The sequence below is a fragment of the Pongo abelii genome, chromosome 2 (genome assembly GCF_028885655.2).
Source record: "Pongo abelii isolate AG06213 chromosome 2, NHGRI_mPonAbe1-v2.0_pri, whole genome shotgun sequence".
NCBI lineage: Eukaryota > Metazoa > Chordata > Mammalia > Primates > Hominidae > Pongo > Pongo abelii.
In genome coordinates, this window is record NC_085928.1 from 146,383,604 (window position 1) to 146,405,155 (window position 21,552).

At 39.4% G+C, this 21,552-nt stretch overlaps 1 protein-coding gene across 5 annotated transcripts in view; it reads left to right on the forward strand.

Moving 5' to 3' along the window:
- The window catches only part of NCK1 (NCK adaptor protein 1), a 101,791-nt gene that overhangs the window by 46,822 nt on the left and 33,417 nt on the right, over positions 1-21,552 (forward strand). The window contains exon 1 of one of the 5 annotated variants that reach the window (XM_063721503.1): positions 5,206-5,268. The exons of the other annotated variants lie outside the window; for them this stretch is intronic. The gene's annotated coding sequence lies outside the window, so the exon portion shown is untranslated. Of the gene's footprint in view, positions 1-5,205; positions 5,269-21,552 lie in introns of those variants that run through there. 5 annotated transcript variants of the gene reach the window in all.

Sequence of the window (21,552 nt, forward strand, 5' to 3'; positions counted from 1 at the left end):
CAGAAATAAAGATGTTCTTTGAAACCAACGAGAACCAAGACACAACATACCAGAATCTCTGGGATGCATTCAAAGCAGTGTGTAGAGGGAAATTTATAGCACTAAATGCCCACAAGAGAAAGCAGGAAAGATCCAAAATTGACACCCTAACATCACAATTAAAAGAACTAGAAAAGCAAGAGCAAACACATTCAAAAGCTAGCAGAAGGCAAGAAATAACTAAAATCAGAGCAGAACTGAAGGAAATAGAGACACAAAAAACCCTTCAAAAAATTAATGAATCCAGGAGCTGGTTTTTTGAAAGGATCAACAAAATCGATAGACCGCTAGCAAGATTAATAAAGAAAAAAAGAGAGAAGAATCAAATAGATGCAATAAAAAATGATAAAGGGGATATCACCACCGATCCCACAGAAATACAAACTACCATCAGAGAATATTACAAACACCTCTATGCAAATAAATTAGAAAATCTAGAAGAAATGGATAAATTCCTCAACACATACACCCTCCCAAGACTAAACCAAGAAGAAGTTCAATCTCTGAATAGACCAATAACAGGAGCTGAAATTATGGCAATAATCAATAGCTTACCAACCAAAAAAAGTCCAGGACCAGATGGGTTCACAGCCGAATTCTACCAGAGGTACAAGGAGGAGCTGGTACCATTCCTTCTGAAACTATTCCAATCAATAGAAAAAGAGGGAATCCTCCCTAACTCATTTTATGAGGCCAGCATCATCCTGATACCAAAGCCTGGCAGAGACACAACAAAAAAAGAGAATTTTAGACCAATATCCTTGATGAACATTGATGCAAAAATCCTCAATAAAATACTGGCAAACAGAATCCAGCAGCACATCAAAAAGCTTATCCACCATGATCAAGTGGGCTTCATCCCTGGGATGCAAGGCTGGTTCAATATACGCAAATCAATAAATGTAATCCAGCATATAAACAGAACCAAAGACAAAAACCACATGATTATCTCAATAGATGCAGAAAAGGCCTTTGACAAAATTCAACAACCCTTCATGCTAAAAACTCTCAATAAATTAGGAATTGATGGGACGTATCTCAAAATAATAAGAGCTATTTATGACAAACCCACAGCCAATATCATACTGAATGGGCAAAAACTGGAAGCATTCCCTTTGAAAACTGGCACAAGACAGGGATGCCCTCTCTCGCCACTTCTATTCAACATAGTGTTGGAAGTTCTGGCCAGGGCAATTAGGCAGGAGAAGGAAATCAAGGGTATTCAATTAGGAAAAGAGGAAGTCAAATTGTCCCTGTTTGCAGATGACATGATAGTATATCTAGAAAACCCCATTGTCTCAGCCCAAAATCTCCTTAAGCTGATAAGCAACTTCAGCAAAGTCTCAGGATACAAAATCAATGTGCAAAAATCACAAGCATTCTTATACATCAATAACAGACAAACAGAGAGCCAAATCATGAGTGAACTCCCATTCACAATTGCTTCAAAGAGAATAAAATACCTAGGAATCCAACTTACAAGGGATGTGAAAGACCTCTTCAAGGAGAACTACAAACCACTGCTCAAGGAAATAAAAGAGGATACAAACAAATGGAAGAACATTCCATGCTCATGGGTAGGAAGAATCAATATCATGAAAATGGCCATCCTTCCCAAGGTAATTTACAGATTCAATGCCATCCCCATCAAGCTACCAATGACTTTCTTCACAGAATTGGAAAAAACTACTTTAAAGTTCATATGGAACCAAAAAAGAGCCCGCATCGCCAAGTCAATCCTAAGCCAAAAGAACAAAGCTGGAGGCATCACGCTACCTGACTTCAAACTATACTACAAGGCTACAGTAACCAAAACAGCATGGTACTGGTACCAAAACAGAGATATAGATCAATGGAACAGAACAGAGCCGTCAGAAATAATGCCACATATCTACAACCATCTGATCTTTGACAAACCTGAGAAAAACAAGAAATGGGGAAAGGATTCCCTATTTAATAAATGGTGCTGGGAAAACTGGCTAGCCATATGTAGAAAGCTGAAACTGGATCCCTTCCTTACACCTTATACAAAAATCAATTCAAGATGGATTAAAGACTTAAATGTTAGACCTAAAACCATAAAAACCCTAGAAGAAAACCTAGGCAATACCATTCAGGACATAGGCATGGGCGAGGACTTCATGTCTAAAACACCAAAAGCAATGGCAACAAAAGCCAAAATTGACAAATGGGATCTAATTAAACTAAAGAGCTTCTGCACAGCAAAGGAAACTACCATCAGAGTGAACAGGCAACCTACAAAATGGGAGAAAATTTTCGCAACCTACTCATCTGACAAAGGGCTAATATCCAGAATCTACAATGAACTCCAACAAATTTACAAGAAAAAAACAAACAACCCCATCAAAAAGTGGGCGAAGGACATGAACAGACACTTCTCAAAAGAAGACATTTATGCAGCCAAAAGACACATGAAAAAATGCTCACCATCACTGGCCATCAGAGAAATGCAAATCAAAACCACAATGAGATACCATCTCACACCAGTTAGAATGGCAATCATTCAAAAGTCAGGAAACAACAGGTGCTGGAGAGGATGTGGAGAAATAGGAACACTTTTACACTGTTGGTGGGACTGTAAACTAGTTCAACCATTGTGGAAGTCAGTGTGGCGATTCCTCAGGGATCTAGAACTAGAAATTCCATTCGACCCAGCCATCCCATTACTGGGTATATACCCAAAGGACTATAAATCATGCTGCTATAAAGACACATGCACACGTATGTTTATTGCGGCATTATTCACAATAGCAAAGACTTGGAACCAACCCAAATGTCCAACAATGATAGACTGGATTAAGAAAATGTGGCACATCTACACCATGGAATACTATGCAGCCATAAGAAATGATGAGTTCATGTCCTTTGTAGGGACATGGATGAAATTGGAAATCATCATTCTCAGTAAACTATCGCAAGAACAAAAAACCAAACACCGCATATTCTCACTCATAGGTGGGAATTGAACAATGAGAACACATGGACACAGGAAGGAGAACATCACACTTCAGGGACTGTTGTGGGTTGGGGGGAGGGAGGAGGGATAACATTGGGAGATATACCTAATGCTAGATGACGAGTTGGTGGGTGCAGTGCACCAGCATGGCACATGTATACATATGTAACTAACTGCACATTGGGCACATGTACCATAAAACCTAAAGTATAATAATAATAATAATAATAATTACAATAAAAGAAAAAAAAAATTATTTATTTTTTTAGACAGAGTCTCGCTCTGCCACCTACCTAGGCTGGAGTGCAGTGGTGCAATCTCAGCTCACTGTAGCCTCTGCCTCCTGGGTTCAAGTGATTCTTCTGCTTTGGCCTCCTGAATAGCTGGGATTACAGGAATGTATCACCGTGCCCAGCTAATTTTTGTATTTTTAGTAGAGATAGGGTTTCACCATGTTGGCCAGGCTGGTCTTGAACTCCTGGCCTCAAGTGATCCACCTGCCTCAGCCTCCCAAAGTGCTAGGATTACAGGCGTGAGCCACCGTACCTGGCCTTCTTTCAGCACTTTGAATATATCATTTCATTCTCTACTGGCCTATAAGGTTTCTGCTGAGAATTCCACTGTTAGTTTGATGGGCATTCCTTTATAAGTAACTAAGTGCTTTTCTTGCCATTTTTAGAATTCTGTGTATTTGATTTTTTGACAGTTTGAATATAATGTGCTGTGGAGAAGACCTTTTTGATTTGTATTTACTTAGAGATCCTTGAACTTGGGGTATCTGATGTGTAAATCTGTTGCTAGACTTGGAAAATTTTTACCTATTATTTTATTGAACAGGTTTTCTAACATTTTTGTTTTCTATTCTCCTGAGACACTGAAAATTTGAATATTTGGTTACTTAATGGTGTTCCATATGTCACACAGGCTTTTCTCATTTTTTTTTTATTATTACTTTTTGTCTCACTGGCTCATTTCCAAGGGCCTTTCTTAATGTTCTGAGACTCTTTTATCTGCTTAATCTAGTCTGTTGTTGACACTTTCAAATGTAGTTTGTATTTCATTCAGTGAAATCTTCAGTTCCAGAATTCCTGTTTGCTTTTTCCTTTTTTTTTTTTTTTTTTTTTTTCTTTTTGAGATGGAGTCTTGCTCTATTTTCCAGGCTGGAGTGCTGTGGCACGATCTCAGCTAACTGCAGCCTTCACCTCGCAGGTTCAAGTGCTTCTTCTGCCTCAGCCTCTGAAGTAGCTGGGACTACAGGTGCCTGCCACCACACCTGGCTAATTTTTTTGTATTTTTTGTAGAGACAGGGTTTCACCGTGTTAGCCAGGCTTATCTTGAACTCCTGACCTCCAGTGATTTGCCTGCCTTGGCCTCCCAAAGTGCTGGGATTGATTACAGGTGTCAGCCATTGTGCCCAACCTGGTTTTCCTTTGCGATATCTAGTTTCTTTAGTAAATTTCTCCCTCATATCTTGAATTGTTTTTCTGAATTTTTTGTATTGTTTTTCAGAATTCTCTTATATCTTTTTTTTTTTTTTTTTTTTGAGACAGAGATGGGGTTCTGCCAGGTTGGTCTTGAACTCCTGGCCTCAGGTGATCTGCCTGCCTCAGCCTTCCAAAGTGCTGGGATTACAGACAAGGGTCACAGTGTCTGGCCTCAGAATTCTCTTGTATCTTACTAGGCTTCTTTAAAATCAGTATTTGAGTTATTTTTCTGGGATTTCATAAATTTCTTTTTTTCCCCCCTGAGACAGGGTCTCACTCTGTTGCCCAGGCTGGAGTGCAATGGTGTGATCATGGCCCAGTGCAGCCTCGACCTCCCTGGGCTCAGGTAATCCCTCAACCTCAGCCTCTGAGTAGCTGGGACTACAGGTGCATGCCACTACACCTGGTTGATTTTTGTATTTTTTTTGAGATGGGGTCTCACTATGTTGCCCTGGCTGGTCTTGAACCCCTAGGCTCAAGCAATCTGCCTGCCTCAGCCTCCCAAAGTGCTAGAATTACAAGTCTGAACTACCGCACCTGGCCAGATTATTTTGATTGGTATGTATTGCCCGTGAATTATTGTGGTCTTTTGGAGGTGTCATATTTCCTTGCTTTTTCATGTTTCCTGTGTTCTTACACTGCTATCTGTGCCTCTGGTGTAACAGTTGCTCCTTCTAATTTTTTGAATTTTTTTTCATAGGGGAGGACATTTTCCTGAAGATGTGTTTGTGATGTTGGTTGAATATGGCACTTTGGCTTTGATTCTAGGTATGTGTCATAGTGTAGTTTCTGTGTGATTTCTTTCAATGTGAATGGTGTCAGTGATTTCTTAGGTGGCTTAGATTGTGGTTGTTAGTGGAGGCTGTGATAAAGTTTTTTATAAAAGAAAATTTTAACTTTCAATAAAAGAGGTCTCACTCTGTTGCCCAGGCTGGTCTCGAACTCCTGAGCTCAAGTGATCTTCCCGCCTCAGCCTCCCAAAGTGCTAGGATTACAGGTGTGAGCCACCATGCCTGGCCTGTGATAAGGTTTTGCTGAGGTCTGGGTTGCCAAGTAGGCCAGCTCTCAGGCCCCATTGGTGGCACCAGTGGGTTGAAATTGCCTGTCCTTGGGCTTCAGGGCAGAGTATGCTGGCACCAGTGTTAGCAGGTTCAGGTAAGCCAATTTTTGAGCCTACAGGTGTCTTGCTTGGGTACCAGGAGTGGCACAGGTGAGCCAGGCAGATTGACAGGTTTTTAAACCTCTGTGCAGTGGGCATGGTGTGGATGATGGCAGTAGCAGTGGTGGGATAACCTTTAGAACCCAAGCTGTCTGTGCTGGTGTAGGCAGTGGCTACAAGGCAGGCTTGCAGGTCGCATGTGTGGTTAGTTGCCAGCTGTGGTGGTAGAGGCAGATTGAATAGGTCCAATCTCAGACCCTGGGAGGAATGCTTAGGTGCCAACAGTGGTGGTCTATTCTAGGTGATCCCCAGGCCCACAGATTGCATGCTTGGGTACTGAGGGGGATGGAGCCAGGTTGTAGGAGCCTGTCCTTAGGCTCCCCACTGGTACATGCAGGTACTGGCTGTGGTAGGCAGGGGAGAGTGATCCTCAGACTGCCATCAGAATGCTCTGGTGGCAACAGCAGGGCTTGTGCCGTGGCCTTGTTACCGGGAAGGGTGGGGTTGCTGTCAGTGGGAGCATTCATAGGCAGGTGGCTTGCGGGGTCACATACTTTGCTTGTGCCTTGCTCATGCTGCTGCAGCAGCTATTGCAGGCAGTGGAATTTTTCCTCAGTGCATGAAAATGCACAGGTTCCCCTCTGCTGCAGTGTAGGGAGACAGTTGCTGCCAGTGGCTGTGGTCTTGGACCCTGTGGAGCAGCTATAGGTGGAGAATGTCAGTGGGGTCTCCAGGGATGTGGAGATGCAGGGTCTGTTGGGTTCCTGGGCGTGACAAAGTCTGGTGGGGGCTGGGCTCTCAAAATGAAGGTACACTGTACCTGCTTAGGTTTGTGGGACTTAGCGTGAGCTCTCTCTGAAATAATGTTGTTGCATTGTTTCTAGGCACCTCTTTATGTTAGACTCAGGGCCTGCAGCACTTGAGGGCTTCTCCCATGGCTAGGATTGTAAGAATCTGGTGGGACTGTGGACCACTGGAGGTCTTTCAGCTCTCCACTGATCCTGGTTGAGCAGGCTGCCTTGCCTCCTCCTCCTTTCTTGCTTTCAGTGCTTCTCGTCACCACCCTGCTGAATTCCAGTGTTCTCTCTTAGGTGATCTATTTGAAGTGTGATTATCTTCTCACTATTTTATTCCCTTTCCATGGAAGAGGCAAGTACCATATGCATGTAGTCAGCCATCTTGAAGTTCCTCCCTTTCCTGTTTTTTTGATGAATTGATAATTGAATACTGTCCATGACTCAGACTGTAACAAAGTGAGAACATAGAATCTTACCTATTGTCCTCATTGCTACAGGTATTATATACTTATATATGTGGCATCAGCCTCAGTCCCCAGATCTTTGTGTGCCTAATAAGCTAGGAACCAGTAATATCATGGTCAGCAAGAGAGAGAACATCCTTAACCTAATATTTGATCACTTATTCTCTTTGGGAATATTTTTTCAATCTTAGTAGTGATGGTGTTTCTGAAAGTCCAGTAGTTAAATGTAGAATTGAAAGTGTTTACCATTCAAAAATACTTCGGTATTTTAGTAAAAACATAAACATTATAGTAAACAATGATAAATATGATTTTCAGGGAGGAAAAGATGAGATTTTTTATAATAGCAAAATTGTCTGTTTACATAGTGTACATAGGTCCACAACTGTATCACTTCGTCATATTAACATTCCTTCACCAGTATCTGCAGGGACCCATATAGTCTTAATAATTAAAGTACTTTTAAATTAGTTTTTAAAAATATTAGAATGGATCATGTGTGCCTGCTTTAAATACAAAGGAATGATAGAGGGTTTTAAAAGATAAAGACTTGTTCAAAAAATGAGGTAAATTTATCTGTAGAATTAGTGGACTAGATGTACAGCTTACAAAGTGAGGGTGAGGCCACAATGCCAGCATTTGGATATGGAAACAGGGTTGAGGTGGTTCTGAATTAATGTCCTTACAAGATCATCAGGGCTGAAAGAGTCACACATGAAACTGGAGACCAAATCTGTGGATACTGAGTAAAACAAGAAACAGGGATAGGTTGTCCCACCTGTTAAAGGAGGCAAACTGCAACTGATTACTGCCCATGTGGTGACATCTAACTCCAAAGGAGACTGACAATATATATTTTTCATTGTGGTTGCCATGTCTCTTACTGAAAATTGGTAGCTCTTAGGAAGAAGAGAAAAGATATTAAAAGTAGACAGCTAATGGTTTCTGCACGTGAAGGTACAAAAATTATAAGAACATTACAAGAGAATTTCAGATTCAGTGGGATATGTACAGTATAGTGCTGTGGTTTGAATGTGTACCCCAAAGTTAATGTGTTGGAAAGTTGATGCAGTGGTGTTGGGAGGTGGGGCATAATGGGAGGTGTTTGGGTCTTGGGGACACTACACTCATGAATGAATTAATGCTGTTATTTTAGGAATGGGATCCATGACTCTCCCCCCACTCCCCCCAGATATTTGATGCCTTCCTCCTTGTTGTCATGTGGTAGGAAGGCCTTCACCAGATGCTAGTGTCTTGAACTTGAACTTCCCACCCTTCAGAACTATGAGGAAATAAATTTCTATCCTTTATAAATCACCCAATCTCAGATATTCTGTTATAGCAGCACAAAATGGACTAAGACAGTAAGAGAGAGGCAGAAGTTAGGTAGAATCACAGAGAAGGGAGTCACTGACTACTCAGAGATATCTAGGCAAATGGTGCAAAGAAAATATGTGAATTGGGTCTTAAAAATACGTAGCAGTTTGCTGAGAGGGGAAGGGCATGCTAGACTGAGGACTGAAACACTGTGTGAAAGGAGCTGAAACTCATAATTTTGTAAATGCTAAAAACCACGTGTATGATATTCTGTTGAGGTGCCAGGGTTGCAAAATGAAACAAGACTGTTTACCCTAAGAGCTTGCTATGAGAGGCAATTATTTAAACAACCAATTTCAATGGCAGAATGTCGAGTGCTGTAATAATATAAATGTCCCATGTGCACTTGAGAAGAATATGATTTGTGTTGTTGGATAGTGTTCTCTGATACAGCTAATTGGTTTATAGTGTTAAGTCCTCTTTCCTCTTTTGTCTGATTATTCTACCCATTATTGAGAGTCAGGTATTGAAGTTTCCAATGATTACTGTAGAACTGTCTTGTTTCTCCCTTAAATTCTGTTAGTTTTTGCTTTATATATTTTGATGGGCTGTCAGTACATGTTAAATGTTTATCATAGTATCTTCTTGCTATATTAAACTTTTTATTAATGTATAGTATCCTTCTTTGTCTCTTACACCTTCTTGTTTTATAGTCTATGTTGTCTGATGTTAATACAGCCCACCTCATTTCTCTTATGGTTCCTATGTGCATGGACTAGCATTTCCCTCCTTACACGTTTTACCTATTTGTGTCTTTGGATCTAAAGTGAGTCTCTTACGGATAGCGTATATTTAGAATATTTTTTTCTATTCATCTTGCCAATCTCTGTCTTTTGATTGGAGAGTTTATTTACATTAGAGTAATTACTGATAAGGAGAGACTGCTGTTATTTTGCTATTTGTTTTCTTTATGCCTTACAGCTTTCTTGTCACTCATTTGCTGCATTACTGTCTTTTGTGCTGAATTTAATAGAATAATTCCATTCTAATTTCCTTTTGTATCTATTCAGTAGCTATTTTTTGTAGTTACCATGGGGATTACATTTAACATTCTGAAGATAAAACACTCCAATTTAAATTTATACCAGCTTAACTTCAGTAACATACAGTAACTTCCTGTACAGCTCCATCCCTACCCCCTTTTGGTTATTTTATGCATTTGTCTCTTATGTAGAAAGTAAAATGTGTAGTAACAAACTAAAGTTACAATTATTCTAGCTTTTAGAGTAATATTTTTGTTGTGTAGTAAAGTTATGTTTAAAAAAATTACAAACCGAATAAACCTCAGAGTTACAAACTAAAGTTACAGTAATACTAGCTTTTATACTTGCCCATGCATTTACTTTTACTTTATATAGCTTCAAATTACTGTCTAGCATCCTTTCCTTTCAACCTGTTTGACTCCTCTTAGCATTTCTTTATTCCAGTTTTAAATTTAATATTGTTAATTGACAAATCATAATTTTATACTTTTCTGGGGTACAATGGGATGTTCTGACACGTATACAATGTGAAATGATTAAATCAAGCTAATTAACGTCTGTCACCTTGTTTACATATCATTTTCATAATGAGACATTTAAAATGTACTCTTAGTTATTTTGAAATATATAATACATTAGTACTGACTGGAATAACTGTGCTGTGCAATAGGCCTCAAAACTTATTCCTCCTCTCTGAAACTTGATATCCTTTGACCAACAACTTCCCATCCTGGCTTCTCCCCAGTCTCTGGTAAGCATCATTCTACTCTACTTCTATGAGTTCAGCTTTTTTAGATGCCGCATGTATGTGAGACCATGTCTTTCTGTGCTGGCTTATTTAATTTAGCATAAAGTCCTCCAAGTTCATTTATGTTGTTGCAAATGAAAGAATTTCCTTCTTTTTTAAGGCTGAATTTCATTGTGTATATACACCACATTTTTTCTTCATTAATCCATTGATGGACACTTAAGTTGATTCCATATCCTGGCTATTGTGAATAATGCTGCAATGAACATGGGAATATAGATGTCCCTTTGCCGTACTGATTTTAGTTCCTTTGGATATATACCCAGAAGTGGGATTGCTGGATCATATGGTAGCTCTAATTTAGTTTTTTGAGGACCCTCCATACTCTTTTTCTTAATGGCTGTACTAGTTTAATTTACATCCCCACCAGCAATGTACAAATGTTCGCTTTTCTCTGCATCCTCATCAACCTTTTTATTGTTCTTTTTGATAAAAGCCATGCTAATGGATCTTAGTGTTTTAAATTGCATTTCCCTAATGATTAGTGATGCTGAGCATTTTCTTATGTATCTGTTGCCATTTTCATGTCTTTTTTTGAGAAATGTTTGTTCAAGTCTTTTGCCTATTGTAAATCCAGGTTGCTTTCTTGCTACCGAGTTGTCTGGAGTTCCGTATATATTTTGGATATTAACCCCTTGTCAGTTTGGTTTGCAAATATTTTCTCCCATTCTGTGTGCTGTCTCTTCGCTTTGTTAATTGTTTGCTGTGCAGTTGCTTTTTAGTTTGCTCTTTTAGCATTTCTTGCACAGAAGGTCTAGTGGTAATGAATTTACTTAACTTTTGTTTATTTTGGAAAGTCATAATTTTTCCCTCACTTTTGAAGGACAGTTTTGCCAGTATAGGATTCTTAGCTGACAGGTTTTTTTTTTTCTTCTCCCCTTTGGTAGTTAATTAGACTATTAGACTATATTAGCCCACTGTGTTTTGGCCTTCAGAGCTGCTGATGAGAAATCTGCTTATAATATCATTGAGGATCCCTTATATGTGACAGATTACTCTTACTCCTTTCAGGAGTCTGTTTGTTTTTGGATAGATTATAATGTGTCTTGCTGTGCATCTCCTTGTGTTCATGCTACTTGGAGTCTGTTGAGCTTATTGAATATGTATATTTATGTCTTTCATCAAATTTGGGAAGTTTTTAGCCATTATTTTTTCTTTTTTTTTTTTTTGAGACCGAGTCTCGCTCTGTCACCCAGGCTGGAGTGCAGTGGTGTGATCTTGGCTCACTGCAACCTCTGCCTTCCAGGTTCAAGCAATTCTCCTGCCTCATCCTCCCAGATAGCTGGAACTACAGGCACACGCCACGATGCCTGGCTGATTTTTGTGTTTTTAGTAGAGATGGGGTTTTGCCACATTTGGCCAGGCTGGTAGCCATTAGTTTTTCAAATAATCTCTTTGCCCCTCTTCTTTTGGCATTCCCATAATGTATATGTTGGTTCTCTTGATAGTGTCTGTTTGCCTCTGTTCACTTTTCTTCAGTCTTTTTTTTTTTTTTATGTAGCCCTATCATCACACTTGTTGATTCTTTCTTCTGCCTGCTCAAATCTTTATATGAATGCCTGTAGTGAATTTTCCATTTTAGTTATTGCCTCAGGAGCTCCACAGTTTCTTTTTAGTTTCCTTTGAGATTTTTCCCTCCTCTTTTTTTTTTTTTTAAGACAGGGTCTCAGTTTGTCACCCAGGTTGGAGTTTGGTTGTGTGATCATGGTTCATGGGCTCACTGCAGCCTCAAACTCCTGGGCTCAAGCAGTCCCCCTGCTTCAGCTTCCTGAGTAGCTGGAACTACTTGCGCTGCTATGCTTGGCTAATTTTTAAATTTTTTTTGTAGAAGCAGGGTCTTGCTGTTTCCCAAACTGGTCTTGAACTCCTGGGCTCAAGTGATCCTTCTGCCTCAGCCTCCCAAAATACAAGGATTACAGGTGTGAGCCACTGCACCCAGCCTCCTTTGAGGTTTTCTATCTCTTTACTCATCTTCCTACTTTCTTTGTACATTGTTTTCTTGCCTTTCTCTGTGTCTTCTTCGAGTTCTTTGAACACCTTTAAGATAGCTTTTTTAAAGTCTTTGTCTATTAAGCCCATCATCTGATCTTTCTCTGGGAAGGTTTCTGTTGGTTTATTTTTTTTCTTTCATATAGGCCATACTTTCCCATTTCTTTGTATCCCTTTTTGTTGTTGAAAACTGGGCATTTGAATCTGCTAATGTGATAACTCTGGAAATCAGATTGTCTCTTTTCCTCAAGATTTGCTGGGTTTTTTGTATGCTTGTTTTTCTTTTTGTTTTTAGAGTCTTGCTTTGTCACCCAGGCTGGAGTGCAGTGGCATGATCATGGCTCACTGTAGCCTTGACCTCCTGGGCTCAAAGGATCCTCCTTCCTCAGCTCCCTGAGTAGCTGGGACTGCAAGTGTGCGCCACTATGCCTGCCTAATTTTTTATTTTTTGTAGAGACAGGGTCTCATTACGTTGCCCAAGCTTGTCTAGAATTCCTAGGCTCAAGCAGTCCTCCCGCCTTGGCCTCTCAAAGTCTTGGAATTACGAGTTTGAGCTACTGCACCCAGCCCTTTTTGTTTTTTGATTGTTGTAGGCTATCTCAGATCTTTTCTGAGCCTTTGCCTTTTCCTGGACATGCACAGTGATTTTGTTTGTTTCTTTTGTTTGTTTTGTTTTGTTTTTTTTGAGACGGAGTCTCACTCTTTCGCCCAGGCTGGAGTGCAGTGGCGCGATCTCGGCTCACTGCAAGCTCCGCCTCCCGGGTTCACACCATTCTCCTGTCTCAGCCTCCCCAGTAGCTGGGACTACAGGCGCCTGCCACCGCACCCAGCTAATTTTGTGTATTTTTATTAGAGACGGGGTTTCACTGTGTTAGCCAGGATGGTCTCGATCTCCTGACCTCGTGATCCTGGCCTCCCAAAGTGCTGGGATTACAGGCGTGAGCCACCACGCCCGGCCGCACAGTGATTTTCTAAATTCCCCATTTATATGGTTGCTTCTGAATGTCCTAATCCTTTAATGTCTGGCTTCCAAAAAGGGAGAAAGAGAAAAATGAAGAAATAAAAATAAAAGGCCCTGGTCTTTTAAATCCCCTTCAGCCTGGCTGCGGGGAGCAGTGGCCTCTAGCTATTGGGAGGGAGGTGAAACAATAGCTGCCTGCTTCTGTGTGTGTATCTCAGTGATCAGAAAGCTCAATTAGCTGTCAGAGCATAGATACCTGATAGTTGGAGGACAGGTCTTATTGCCCAAAAGCTGTGGAACACATGCGTGTCTGCCTGGAGATTGGGGAATGGGTAGTCACTGCTGAACTAAGAGCTGAAATTGACTAAAACTAACAGCAGTTTATTTCCAGCCCTTCCCTGGAAATTGCAAGCCTTAGGATGTGCTCCAGAGTTCCAAAATACTTAAATAAGACAGATTATACTAGTACAATTGTTGTCTAGGTGGAGAGAAGATTCTTGTTGCTTCCTACTCTGCTTTCTCCCCAGAATCCTCTAATAACGTTTTTTAAAGGTTTCATTAGAGTTAGAAGAGTTCTTTTTCTCCTTAATTTTGAGGAACTCAAGAATAGTAAGTTCATTATAACTCAAAGAAAATCCATTGGAGACCTTTTATTTAGCTTTTATCTTCAGCTAGCAAACATTTATAGAAGGAATTTGTGTTTCAGATCTTTTTTGCCCCCTAATGTGACAACTAAATGCTTCCAGCTAGAAGATATTGGGACTTGAAATTGGGAGATCGCTTGCTGTGGTTTGAATGTTCTCCCCAAATCTCATGTTGAAATTTGATCCCCATGTTGGAAGTGGGGCCTAATGGGAGGTGTTTGGGTCGTGGGAGTGGATCCCTCATGAATACATTACTGCCATCCCTCTTGAGTAAGTGAGTTCTCACTATATTAGTTCCTATAGGAGCCATTTGTTAAAAAGAGCCTGACACCTCCCCATTCTCTCTCTTGCTTCATCTCTCGTCATGTGATCTGTGTACATGCTGGCTTCTCTTTGCCATCTCTCATGGGTGGAAGCATTCTGAGGTCCTCACCAGATGAAGATGCCCAATCTTGAACTTTCTAGCCATGAGAATTTTGAGCCAAATAAGCCTTTTTTCTTTATAGATTAGCCTCAGGCATTCCTTTGTAGCAACACAAACAGACTAATACACACCTTAAGGAGGCTTCATCAGGTAGGTCGCATTACTACTAAGGGGTAGTAGTAGTGAGAATGGAGCTACATGGATTCATTTGAGTCCTATTAAGAAGATAAAAGGGACATGATTTGGTCTGTGGGGGGTTGACGTAGTAGCATTAATTAATCCAGACAACTGGATTTATGGTGGTACTTTTTCTTGAATTATAGGTCACAGAAGCACAAAGTATTGTAGGGAAAGGTGTATGAAGATGTGCCTATGCAATAATATTGTAGAAGTTGCAAAGTTCTTTTATACCCAGGATTTTTAAATAAGAATGTACAGAGTGTACTGGTTCCCTGTAACTCCAGTAGGTCTTACGGCATGCATAGGCCAAAATGATAATGGGAGGCATGATAAACTTTAATAGGGCTGTATTAGTCTGCTCTCACATTGCTATAAATAACTACTTGAGACTGGGTAATTTATAAAGAAAAGAGGTTTAAAAGGCTCACAGTTTCCTCAGGCTGTATAGGAAGCATGGCCAGAGCAGAAGGAAGAGAGTGAAGGTGAAGGTGCCAAACACTTTTGCTTTTTTTTTTTTTTGAGATGGAGTCTCACTCTGTCATCCAGGCTGGAGTGCAGTGGAGCCATCTTGGCTCACTGCAACCTCCACCTCCCAGGTTCAAGCAATTCTCCTGTCTCAGCCTCCCAAGTAGCTGGGATTACAGGTGTGCATCACCACGCCTGGCTAACTTTTGTATTATTAATAGAGACAGGGTTTCACCACATTGGCCATGCTGGTCTCGAACTCCTGAGCCCAAGTGATCTGCCCACCTAGGCCTCCCAAAGTGCTGGGATTACAGGCGTGAGTCACTGCGCCCAGCCTAGCCAAACACTTTTAAACAACCAGGTCTCATGAGAATTCATTGTGGAACAACAGCTATCACAGAACAACAAGGGGGGAAATCTACCCATGATCCAGTCACCTCGCAGTCACCTCCAGTCACCTGGAGCTTACAATTCGACATGAGATTTGGGTGGATACACAAATCCAAACCGTATCAAGGGCTAAGTGGTAGAGTCCTAAAACCATTTTGTGATAAAAAATGACATAAGCTCATGGAAGGCATGAGGGTTAATTGGAATTAAGTGCAGCAATTAATATGAAAAATACTCAAATGTTATGATTAGTCATAAGTTAAATATATCTGATATTTCAGGTTAACACAGGTTTTATGTATGTGAACTCACTCAAGAGGGATGGCAGTAATGTATTCATGAGGTATCCACTCCCACGACCCAAACACCTCCCATTAGGCCCCATTTCCAACATGGGGATCAAATTTCAACATGAGATTTGGAGAGAACCTTCAAGTAAGCATATTCAGGTTTTATGAATATGCTTACTAGAAGAGATGACACAATCTAAACCTTATTAATAATGTAAAGCATGGGGAAATTATAGTCAGTGTCCTCTGTGTTAGTTTGTGTATGTTGTTTTGGAAATATGTATAACTTGGAGTGACATTGGAATATGATAATTAGATTAGAAGGGTAAGGATCAGAATAATGAGGGTTTAATGTAATGAAAAACTTAGAAAATAAAAGTTTGTTTAGTTCAAAAAATTGAAATTGTAATTTTGACACTCAATAAAAGAGACTTTTTTATATTATCCAGTTCAATTCCCTTATTTTGTAGATAAGGAAATGGAGTTTCTGGGAGGTTGGTATGACAGGCCCTGAGTGATCACTAATGGCAGAGCAGTGGCTACAACCCAAGTGTGTGGCTAGGAGGGAAATTGAATATATTATAAGCATATTTTGCTTATAGGGGCAGCCAAACAGGGCTGAAAACTAGGGTAAAATAAACAAGTTGCCTAAGGTGAAATATTGTACATTTGTAATTTTCAAATGTATTCATATGTAATGTGCAAACATAGTATAAAATGTGGAGCATTGGTTCAGTTTATGTGAGAACAATGTGGCATGTTCTGTGTCAAGCTTGTGCAACCTATGGGCTGCATGCGGCCCAGGACAGCTTTGAATGTGGCCCAACACAAATTTGTAAACTTTCTTAAAACACTGAGGTTTTTTTTTTTTTGCTTAATCAGCTATCGTTAGTGTATTTTATGTGTGGCCTGAGGCAGTTCTTCTTCCAGTATGATCCAGGGAAACCAAAAGATTGGACACCCCTGTCTATGTTAAGCCTCATAGATCTTTCTCAGGCCTGGCTTGGTTCCTATTCTCATTTTTTCCTTGAATCAGATCTCAGAGACTCTATTTTACTTTGCATCTTTAAAGTTGTTTTAACCTTCACAATCCTTTGGGGGTTTTTCTCCAGCTTTTGAAAAATTGGAGAATCTAGACCATCTTCCTAGTGCCCTCCACCTTATAGCCCATGTAACCAAATATGGAAGCAATTTAGAGATAATAGTAAAAGGGAAATAAAGGATAGCTCATATCTTACACTTTTCCTGTCATGCCTCTGGTTTCTAGTTTGTGACTCCTATTTTATTTTTGAGGGTCAAGTTACCTAGGTCAGTTCTCCTTAGGTAAAGGTTACGTTTCTTTATTTATAACAGTTCTTTTGGCTTAGGATTGACTTGGCGATGCGGGCTCTTTTTTGGTTCCATATGAACTTTAAAGTAGTTTTTTCCAATTCTGTGAAGAAAGTCATTGGTAGCTTGATGGGGATGGCATTGAATCTGTAAATTACCTTGGGAAGGATGGCCATTTTCATGATATTGATTCTTCCTACCCATGAGCATGGAATATTCTTCCATTTGTTTGTATCCTCTTTTATTTCCTTGAGCAGTGGTTTGTAGTTCTCCTTGAAGAGGTCTTTCACATCCCTTATAAGTTGGATTCCTAGGTATTTTATTCTCTTTGAAGCAATTGTGAATGGGAGTTCACTCATGATTTGGCTCTCTGTTTGTCTGTTATTGATGTATAAGAATGCTTGTGATTTTTGCACATTGATTTTGTATCCTGAGACTTTGCTGAAGTTGCTTATCAGCTTAAGGAGATTTTGGGCTGAGACGATGGGGTTTTCTAGATATACTATCATGTCATCTGCAAACAGGGACAATTTGACTTCCTCTTTTCCTAATTGAATACCCTTGATTTCCTTCTCCTGCCTAATTGCCCTGGCCAGAACTTCCAACACTATGTTGAACAGAAGTGGTGAGAGAGGGCATCCCTGTCTTGTGCCAGTTTTCAAAGGGAATGCTTCCAGTTTTTGCCCATTCAGTATGATATTGGCTGTGGGTTTGTCATAAAAAGCTGGAGGCATCACACTACCTGACTTCAAACTATACTACAAGGCTACAGTAACCAAAACAGCATGGTACTGGTACCAAAACAGAGATATAGATCAATGGAACAGAACAGAGCCGTCAGAAATAATGCCACATATCTACAAGTATCTGATCTTTGACAAACCTGAGAAAAACAAGAAATGGGGAAAGGATTCCCTATTTAATAAATGGTGCTGGGAAAACTGGCTAGCCATATGTAGAAAGCTGAAACTGGATCCCTTCCTTACACCTTATACAAAAATCAATTCAAGATGGATTAAAGACTTAAATGTTAGACCTAAAACCATAAAAACCCTAGAAGAAAACCTAGGCATTACCATTCAGGACATAGGCATGGGCAAGGACTTCATGTCTAAAACACCAAAAGCAATGGCAACAAAAGCCAAAATTGACAAATGGGATCTAATTAAACTCAAGAGCTTCTGCACAGCAAAAGAAACTACCATCAGAGTGAACAGGCAACCTACAAAATGGGAGAAAATTTTCGCAACCTACTCATCTGACAGAGGGCTAATATCCAGAATCTACAATGAACTCCAACAAATTTACAAGAAAAAAACAAACAACCCCATCAAAAAGTGGGCGAAGGACATGAACAGACACTTCTCAAAAGAAGACATTTATGCAGCCAAAAAACACATGAAAAAATGCTCACCATCACTGGCCATCAGAGAAATGCAAATCAAAACCACAATGAGATACCATCTCACAGCAGTTAGAATGGCAATCATTCAAAAGTCAGGAAACAACAGGTGCTGGAGAGGATGGGGAGAAATAGGAACACTTTTACACTGTTGGTGGGACTGTAAACTAGTTCAACCCTTGTGGAAGTCAGTGTGGCGATTCCTCAGGGATCTAGAACTAGAAATTCCATTCGACCCAGCCATCCCATTACTGGGTATATACCCAAAGGACTATAAATCATGCTGCTATAAAGACACATGCACACGTATGTTTATTGCGGCATTATTCACAATAGCAAAGACTTGGAACCAACCCAAATGTCCAACAATGATAGACTGGATTAAGAAAATGTGGCACATATACACCATGGAATACTATGCAGCCATAAAAAATGATGAGTTCACGTCCTTTGTAGGGACATGGATGAAATTGGAAATCATCATTCTCAGTAAACTATCGCAAGAACAAAAAACCAAACACCGCATATTCTCACTCATAGGTGGGAATTGAACAATGAGAACACATGGACACAGGAAGGGGAACATCACACTCTGGGGACTGTTGTGGGGTGGGGGGAGGGGGGAGGGATAGCATTGGGAGATATACCTAATGCTAGATGACGAGTTGGTGGGTGCAGCGCACCAGCATGGCACATGTATACATATGTAACTTACCTGCACATTGCGCACATGTACCATAAAACCTAAAGTATAATAATAATAATAATAATAATAATAAAAGAAAAAAAAAACTTGGAAAAAAAAAAAAAAAGAAACACTTGATTTCCAAGGATCACAGTTTGAGGGTGTATGAGAGAATTATTCTCAAGCAATTTCAAAGATACTTAGAGTGACCAGAGTAACATATATTAAATGACAGAAAAAAATAAAGGGAAATGGAGATACACACACACAAAAAAAAAAAAAAACAAAAAAAAAAAACAGTTCTTTCCCACAGCACTTAGGAGTTAGAGGTGGTTTAGGTTGAGTAAAATCTCTGCTTCCATGTCTCAGGAAGATGATTCCCAGAACCTTCACAATGGATGACAAATATATCAGTAAGCTCTCTCCAAGTATTAGTGCTTCCCTTTTTGGCATCACCCTTTGTGAGGAGAATAAGACCAGAATCCATAGTCTCTATCTTACAACCAGTGGGTGTAAATTTCTTATGTTGCTTCTCTGGATCCGTCCTGTTTTATACCTGACACCTGGCCTGTCCCCAGGATCATTATTCTTTTTGTTCTTTACACCTTTAGAGTTCAAGGCAGGCTGTTTTTATATTACATTTAAAAATAAATTGTTTATGTGGAGCATCCTGGGAGCTTAGAGTTTATAAAGTGAAAAGATGGGTGGTTTTATTGATCCAGCCAGAGTTGGCTAAATGTATAGACAGGTTTCTTCTGATATTCTTTATAGATACATATCTAAATAATATATACATATTGTCTCTTAGTTCATTTCTATTAAGATAAATGAAGATACAGTCAGCCCTCCACATCTCTGGGTTCTGCATCCACAGATTCAACCAACCACAGGTAAAAAATATTCTGGAAAAAAAATACACTAATTAAAATATACAAACAAAAAACCCAATACAGTGAAACGACTATTTACATCTTCTTATATTAGGTATTATAAGTAATCTAGAGATGACTTAACGTATACAGGAGGTTGTACATAGATTATGTGCAAGTACTAGGCCATTTTCATATAAGAGACTTAAGCATCTCTGGATTTTGGTATTGGAGAGGAGGAAACTGGCACTGATTTCCCTTAGATTAACCTTATCCAGCCTGTGGCCTGCGGGCTGCATGCAGCCCAGGATGGCTTTGAATGCAGCCCAACACAAATTCATAAACGTTCTTAAAACATGATGAGATTTTTTGGTGATTATTTTAAGCTCATCAGCTATCGTTAGTTTAGCGTATTTTATGTGTGGCCCAAGACAATTCTTCCAGTGTGGCCCAGGAAAGCCAAAAGATTGGACACTCCTGCCTTAGATACTGAGGGCCAACTGTATTCATTCATGTAACCTTTCTTGGCCTCATTGTCTTGATAAAGTGATATATATTCAGTGTTTTCATTAATGACCATGTAACCACGTGAGTATTGTTCATTACTGGCTCACCTCCTATGATTAAATTTCTTTTCTTGTTTAGCTTAGTTTTTCTTGAAATTTATAAAGTTCTCATTAAATAAATGATGGCTCATCCATACAATGGACTACTCAGCACTAAAAAGGAGTGGACTACTGATTTACACAACAACACAAATGAAACAAATGCATTATGTTAACTGGAAAAGCGAGACTCAGCGTCTACATAAAACATTCTGGAAAAGGCAAAACTACATAGGGACAGAAAATAGATCAATAGTTGTCACAAATTAATGGTTGGGGATGGGTTTGAATACAAAGCATAAAGCAATTTTTTTTTTTCTTGAGAGGGAGTGATAGAACTGTTCTTATTTTCTTATTTAGATTGTGGCAGTGATTACATAACTCTTAAGTGTTTGTCAAATTTTATTCACAACAAACAGTGAAAATCTTACTGTATGTAAAATAAACAGCAAAAAAATATATGGCCCTATTTTTATCCATCTATTATGTGTCATTCCTCAATATATATTGACAGTTTTGCAGATCTTACAAATACTGACAATGTAATTGAATTTCATGTAGCCTCTGGAATCTCTAGTGAAAGGGGAAATTAACATCCTAGTATTATGAAAATAGTTTTGGCTCCATAGACCCCTTAAGAGATCCACTTTAGTAACCCTTTCTTAGAGAACTGCTAATGTAAATATGTAAATACATGAATAATGCTAGACAAAACACCTGAAAACATGTTCTTTCCCAAACTATTTTTATAAATTCTATAGGTATAGCTATATATTAATGACACCAAGTTTGTCAAATCATTTAATCAGTCATATTGTGTATGATTTGTAAACTCTGAGGAAGGGTACTGTTTGCTGCATATATAGGTCATGATAAATATGACCTTTTTTGACAAGTCAGTAGTTATACTCTAAGGAAAATATAAGGAACCAGCTAGCAATAAAATAAAATTCTAAAGGGAAATCTCTTGTTCAGTTTTAGATTCTGTTGTACTTTAACACATAACTTGACAATTTCCTGATTCTGATAAGAATCAGCTAAGTAACAATACCCAAGTGACTAAGTCCGGAAGTTTGGTTGGGGTACAGATCTCACAGTAAACAATGAAGGGGGAGAAAGTCCCCAATTAACTAACTTGGATATGCTGTAAGTAATGCAAAAAGACAAGGCAATTCATAAGATGATTTTATTCTCTTCAGCTTTTTAAACCCTAGTATCTCATCAAGTAATT